Source organism: Poecilia reticulata, linkage group LG17 (genome assembly GCF_000633615.1).
Source record: "Poecilia reticulata strain Guanapo linkage group LG17, Guppy_female_1.0+MT, whole genome shotgun sequence".
In the NCBI taxonomy this organism is placed as follows: domain Eukaryota; kingdom Metazoa; phylum Chordata; class Actinopteri; order Cyprinodontiformes; family Poeciliidae; genus Poecilia; species Poecilia reticulata.
In genome coordinates this window covers 24385114-24390845 of record NC_024347.1, presented here as the reverse complement: position 1 = coordinate 24390845, position 5732 = coordinate 24385114, and the positions used below count along the sequence as shown (strand labels likewise).

The following is a 5732-nucleotide window of genomic DNA, read 5'->3' as shown; positions in this document are numbered from 1 at the left end:
CCCTCTGCATGGAGCCTGCATGTTCTCCCTGTGCATGCGTGGGTTCTCCGGTTTCCTCCCACAGTCCAAAAACATGACTGTCAGATTAATTGGCCTCTCCAAATTGCCCCTAGCTGTGAGTGTGTGTGTGCATGGTTGTGTGTCTCTGTGTTGCCCTGCGACCGACTGGTGACCTGTCCAGGGTGTACCCTGCCTCTCGCCCGAAACGTTAGCTGGAGATGGGCACCAGCAACCCTCCCGACCCCACTGAGGGACAAGGGTGCAAGAAAATGGATGGATGGATAGTCATAAAACCAGTGTGTGATAATTAACTGTAGGTTGTTACTATCCATGGTTTGTTTTCTGTTTTTTTTTTTTTAATTCGGAAACGTGAGAAAAACCCAAAAACATTAACTCTGCAACACAAATTGATCCAAATTTAAAGGTCATGGTGGTTTATGTGTCGCAGAGGCATCTGCATGCAAATTTCCAGTAATATAGGAACGACAAAAATTTGCTTGAGTGATGTGTGTGGTGGAATCATGCAAATGTTTTTTCATGGTGCAGCCAGTTCACATTTTGTAATGCTGTATTCATCAGTCGGTCATTTTTCAGTAATGCATCAGTGGTGATCTGTGGTGGACGTCTTTGCATTAACTGTAAACCCCACAGTTAAATGGGACATTTGCAWTCATCATCATGGAAATTATTAGCATATTGTGTCTGTGTCTCTTTTAGACATTGGTTAATCCCAAGTTGTCCAGGCTGGTGACTGCACACKTATAACTTCAGTGATATTTTTAAAACCAAGAACTGGGTGCGTACRTTTGTATTTATTGTTGGATTTTCTTTAATTCACTCAGGATCAACGTTGTAAAGTAAATATGGGCTCAAATATTTACTTATTCCTCCTTAAATGTTCACAACCATCATCCTACTACTTCCTGTCGTCGTCGTTTTCGCGGTTTTCGCCAATAGCAACATCCGGTTGTTGATCACGTGACTCGTGTGACGCGAAAAAAKCAGTTTTGCAGTTTTGCTAAATACGTCTATTTTGAGAAACCRCCGTATCTTAGCGCAAGAGCTTTCGAAATTGGCAGGTTTCCATTAAGCAAATTTATTTTCCTTATTTTCCGCCACTGTATGGTTAATGCAAATGCAGCCTGTTAGTCTCTTATTAATAATTTTCTATCAATTTCCTATCGTTCGACACCTCAAATTAACTCAAACTTCCTTTATCTAGTGAGTGTATGCTTACTTCTGACGCATCCAGTTTGCAACTTGAACTTCGACTGCAAACAGTCAAAAGTAACATAGGCTAATTCAGATCACGCATATTCGATTAAAATGAAAATTTCATTGTAAACAAACTCGTGTTTCCTTCAGAAAGAGTCTCCAGATTTTATCCGCAGGAAAATGGCTCAAGGTGAGGAGTAATTGTTCACACAGCGGCCTCAAACCCTGCGGGTTATCTAAAATCAATAGCACGTCTTATGATCATCACTTCTGCTTATGCTAATGCAGCGCCGGTCCATTCGGGCATTTAATGACTGCAGAGGTGTCGAGCTCTAAATTGTTGTATCCCAATTTAGCGAAGACGCTCGCAGACACACTGACAGCTTATTATAYAGCATGACGAATGAAGAGAGGCGATGCAAAGTGTTACTCAGCAGAAATCAGCTGCCGATGATAACGACTATACCTGCAGAGGCAGCCAGATTCGCCCACACAGGAGGACAAATTAGGGCAGAGGAGTGAACGCTTTATTTCATTGTGTCATCATCGACTCTTTAGAACGAATACAAATGTTCGTGGTCGTCTCTGGAGTGTTAGTGGTGATGGCTGTGATGGAGGAAGTGACGGGCTCTCATTAGGTGTCACTCTTGTTCCTGCTGGACTGAGCCAGTTCTGCAAAGACACACTGATTCCAGTTCAGTAGGCACACGAGTAAACAACCCCAAACGCAGCTCGGTGTCACCGATTCCCAAAGTAATTGAAAGCACAGATAGTAACAAGCACTTGCTCTATTTTGAACTCTGCAAAAATAGCTTTTTTTTTTTTTTATTGGCTTGCATCATCTCTGTCTGTACATTTTCGACACGTTGAGTCAGTTATGTCCATTTAAAATAATCTTTAGTGTGATAAAAAAAAAAAACAATCACTCATCAATCACCCTAATTTAACCTTTTGCTCTCCATCACTGCCTGATTCTTCATCTTTTTCTCCTCATAAATCAGAACAAGCTGACATAATTTGCCTGGACATGCAAAGACTTTTACAGCATTCCTCTTCTCTTTACAGTACAGGTGCTTTTTAATGACGGCCGTCCTTCTCTCCTCAGCTCTGGGATTTATGGACAGCTGGGGCCTTCAGGTATGCAGGAGATGATTTTTTTTCATGTCAGACACTGAACTTAGCCACTGTGAACAAATCCTGTTTGTACCGATGCTCACCGATGAGCTAAGTTCTGCGTCTTTAGAAAATTTCAGTTTTGTTGTTGTGCAGTTTGGGGGTAAATAACTGTTTCTCCTTCTGCAAGACAGAGGAAAAAAAAAGATGCATCATGCAACTTATAAATGTTTAAATTGGAGATAGTAGATCAGCTTGATGAGGCAATCACAATCAATCCTGTTAAAGCGATAAGATCTTTGACTTTAATGCTTATTTATCCAAATGGGATTTCTAGACTTACAGAAAAGCAGAAGTTATTTGCCTATAAAAAGTGGCCACATGTGTTACTGGCTAGTAATAGATTGTGTGAAGTGGCTTGCCAAAGAATCAGTTAGTTTAATTTCAAATAAAATAACTAAAAATCATTTTCTTTTCTTGAATTTTCTTAATAAAGTTTTTGTTTCTTAATAGGAAATAAGAAGGTTTTGTCCTCTAAGTAAATTTCTGAGTCACGTTTTAAAGGTTATAGTGCAAAATACACTTGAAAACCTGGAGAAAAGTGAATTTTAGCAAGTTTGTACAATTTAATGAAGACATTTGTTAAATTGGAAGAACGTATTACTTCCAAGTGGCTACAGTCAATACGATGTATACAGCAAAGTGAGTCTTTATGCAGATGACTCCCTAATTTATGCTGATAATGACGCCTCAGTAGCTGGTTGTTAATCCAGTTGATATACCAAACATTTACAAAACCTACAAAATCCCTGAAAATTACCATTTTTGATATTTTTTCACAAATCATTACCTGCCACATGATTCTAGGCAGATTAGACRGATAAWTTGCAGCCAATAAGGCTCAAAGTGTCAATCAAAGTCACTTTACCATTATAGCCAAAAGTTACTGAGATGAAAAGACACTGACCAAAGCAACAGCGATGAAATAATAATATTATTATAATAATCACATTATTTTTTTAGGGGACCTATTATGCAAAATTCACCTTCTGTACATTTTTGTATATTTCATTTGGGTTTCAACTGCTTCTAAAACACAGATTAYGCACTTMAGACACAAAAAACAGCCATTTTTTGACAATAAGTTAAGATTGTTAAGTCAAAATTAACTGCCACTGTGCTGTTACCTAGCAACCCCAGGCAAGCCCAGCTGGGTTACCTAGCAACCCAAGGAAAGCTCCATTACTTTCGCTGTTAGTTTTACTGCTGCTGGAAAAGAGAAACTGTTTGGTTGTGGACTTACCATTCAGAAAAGATATTTTACTACAGAGATGGATGCGTAACTGCACGTCTGTTTGGAGCCATTTTCACATACGAGTGTAAACGTTGAGTTTATTTGGATTTAAATAAATTATCTAAGAATAATTTTCAATCCAAAACCAAATTCTTTTATATCCATTCAGACTTGCTGGTGTGCATCAGATCATTGTTCTGCAGCCTCGTCATAAAACTAATGGTTGGATATTTTACTTAAGGATTTTCTAGTAAAGAGCAGAGTTCATTGTTTCATCTATTAAGTCCTGAAGTAATAACGCAGTCCCAGATCATCATCCTGCCACCACYAGGTCTCAGTATGTTAGTCTGATGTGATTTTTMCAAAGTGTTGTGTTAGATCAGTTGAAATAATATCAACTTTCCAAAATAAATTCGATCAACCACAGTTAATTTATGATTTATCAATGTAGAACAGTTACTTTTTCACAAAGTAATATGAATGGGGTTTCTCCCTCAATAAACGAAAGAATTATTTAAAAAGTGCCTCTTTCAAAAATACTTCAACCGAAATGGAAATGAAATGCTSTAAGTCATTTGCAGATGGTGATGGCTGTTGGCAGAAAAGATCTCAAGTTTTACACAAGTTATCTTTGTCTGACATTAAACTTAGTTTTACCACATTTAAACAACTTCATTGTTACTAAAAGCTGTTTTTTTTTTTACTTTAAAGGTTGGTGAAGGATAATGAACCATTTAAAAGCTAATCTTTGTCCATTGCTGTTGARATGAGCTTCTCGTAACTCATAAATTTCACGACAAGATGGCGTAATTATAGACTTCAAACTCCAATATCAGTTTTCTCTTTCCCGCTACAGGCCCCATTCTCCAGCTGCAACAGGACTCGATCCTCTTATTCTGTCTGAGCCTCAGGACCCGAAGCTCAGTTTTCAGAATAAATTGTTATTCCACCCAAATGGGGGCATGATGACATCAGCTCCACCATCTAATGTGTTTGCGCAGCGTTGATGTGGAGTCAGTAAAGTTGTGAAGAGAGATGCAGCAGATAATTTACACCTTAAAATACCAGCGTTTCACTTCTTGCCTCATCAATCATCCAGAGTGGTTCAAAGATATTTAAAAACAGTATTTAGCAACTTGCGCAAATTCATAGTTTTGGATTTTCCTGCGTGCGTATCCCCACAAATCTCGTAAACAAACCTCAAAGGCCGGATTAGTTTCAAGGGTATCAGTGTCGAAAGTTACCTGAGCAGGAATGCCATTATGTCATTTTTCTCCCTTCTTTGAAAGAAGAAGAAGAAGAAAAGGCAGCTGCAGCCTTTGTCACGACGCCCTCTCCTCCTCTTCCTCTCCTGTGTAGAAAAAGTGTAATGATCCGTCTTGATCTTAAATAAGCAGGGCGACAAAAGCCCCGCTATCACCTTCACACGTGAGTTAGTTCTGCCTCTCCAGACTTGTTCAGTTCAGGTTAATGGTTTCTTTCAGCGAAAAACAGACACAAAGAAAGAGAGGCTTAGACAAAAGCAATCTACTTTGACAGAAACATTTCCACAAAGAAAAACAACCTGGATGAAAAGGAAAAAGTTCCTATTCATGTCAACGGGGATTTATTTGCTGCATTTTAAGAAAGACGAGCAAGTCTTCTCCCACGAAGGCACCTGTTAAAAGAATCTCAGCTCACCTGGACAAAAAAAAAAAAAAAAAAAAAAGCGCGGAGTGGGCCCAAACTGCTCCCTCTGGATCTTCTGCCTGGTTGTGCATGTTCTTAGCTTCTCCTCAAGTTGCTCGCTGTGAGGCGAGCATGAGCGTAAGTGAGGAAGGGAGGATGTGTGAAAACAGAGACGGCACCACATAAAGAGGAGGAGGAGGAAGAGGCAGAGAGGAGGAGGAGGAGGAGGGAGAGAGGAGGAGGAAGAGGCTGATGATGATGGGACAGGTGTGGAATTTACACACCCTGCTGGTAGCGAGAACTATTGGCATATTTGCTTCATGGTGATGAGTCACCCTTGTTATTGTTGGAAGTGGGAGAAAATGAGCGTTTCTGAGTGAGAGAGAAGGATCCTAATGGAAAGTAAATACCTATAAAAGTTTGGCCACCTCATTTACACCAC

General features: G+C 39.5%; 1 long non-coding RNA gene across 2 annotated transcripts; it reads left to right on the top strand.

The window, feature by feature from the left end:
* Nucleotides 1-241: 241 nt before the first annotated feature.
* LOC103479791 (uncharacterized) lies at nt 242-4674 on the top strand. 2 transcript variants are annotated; one of them, XR_535987.2, is made up of 3 exons: nt 242-1405; nt 2281-2352; nt 4479-4674. It is a non-coding gene; the product is annotated as an uncharacterized LOC103479791 (long non-coding RNA). The 2 variants fall into 2 exon arrangements; XR_535986.2 differs by lacking the exon at nt 242-1405 and having other exon boundaries at nt 2132-2352.
* The last annotated feature ends 1058 nt before the right edge of the window (nt 4675-5732 follow it).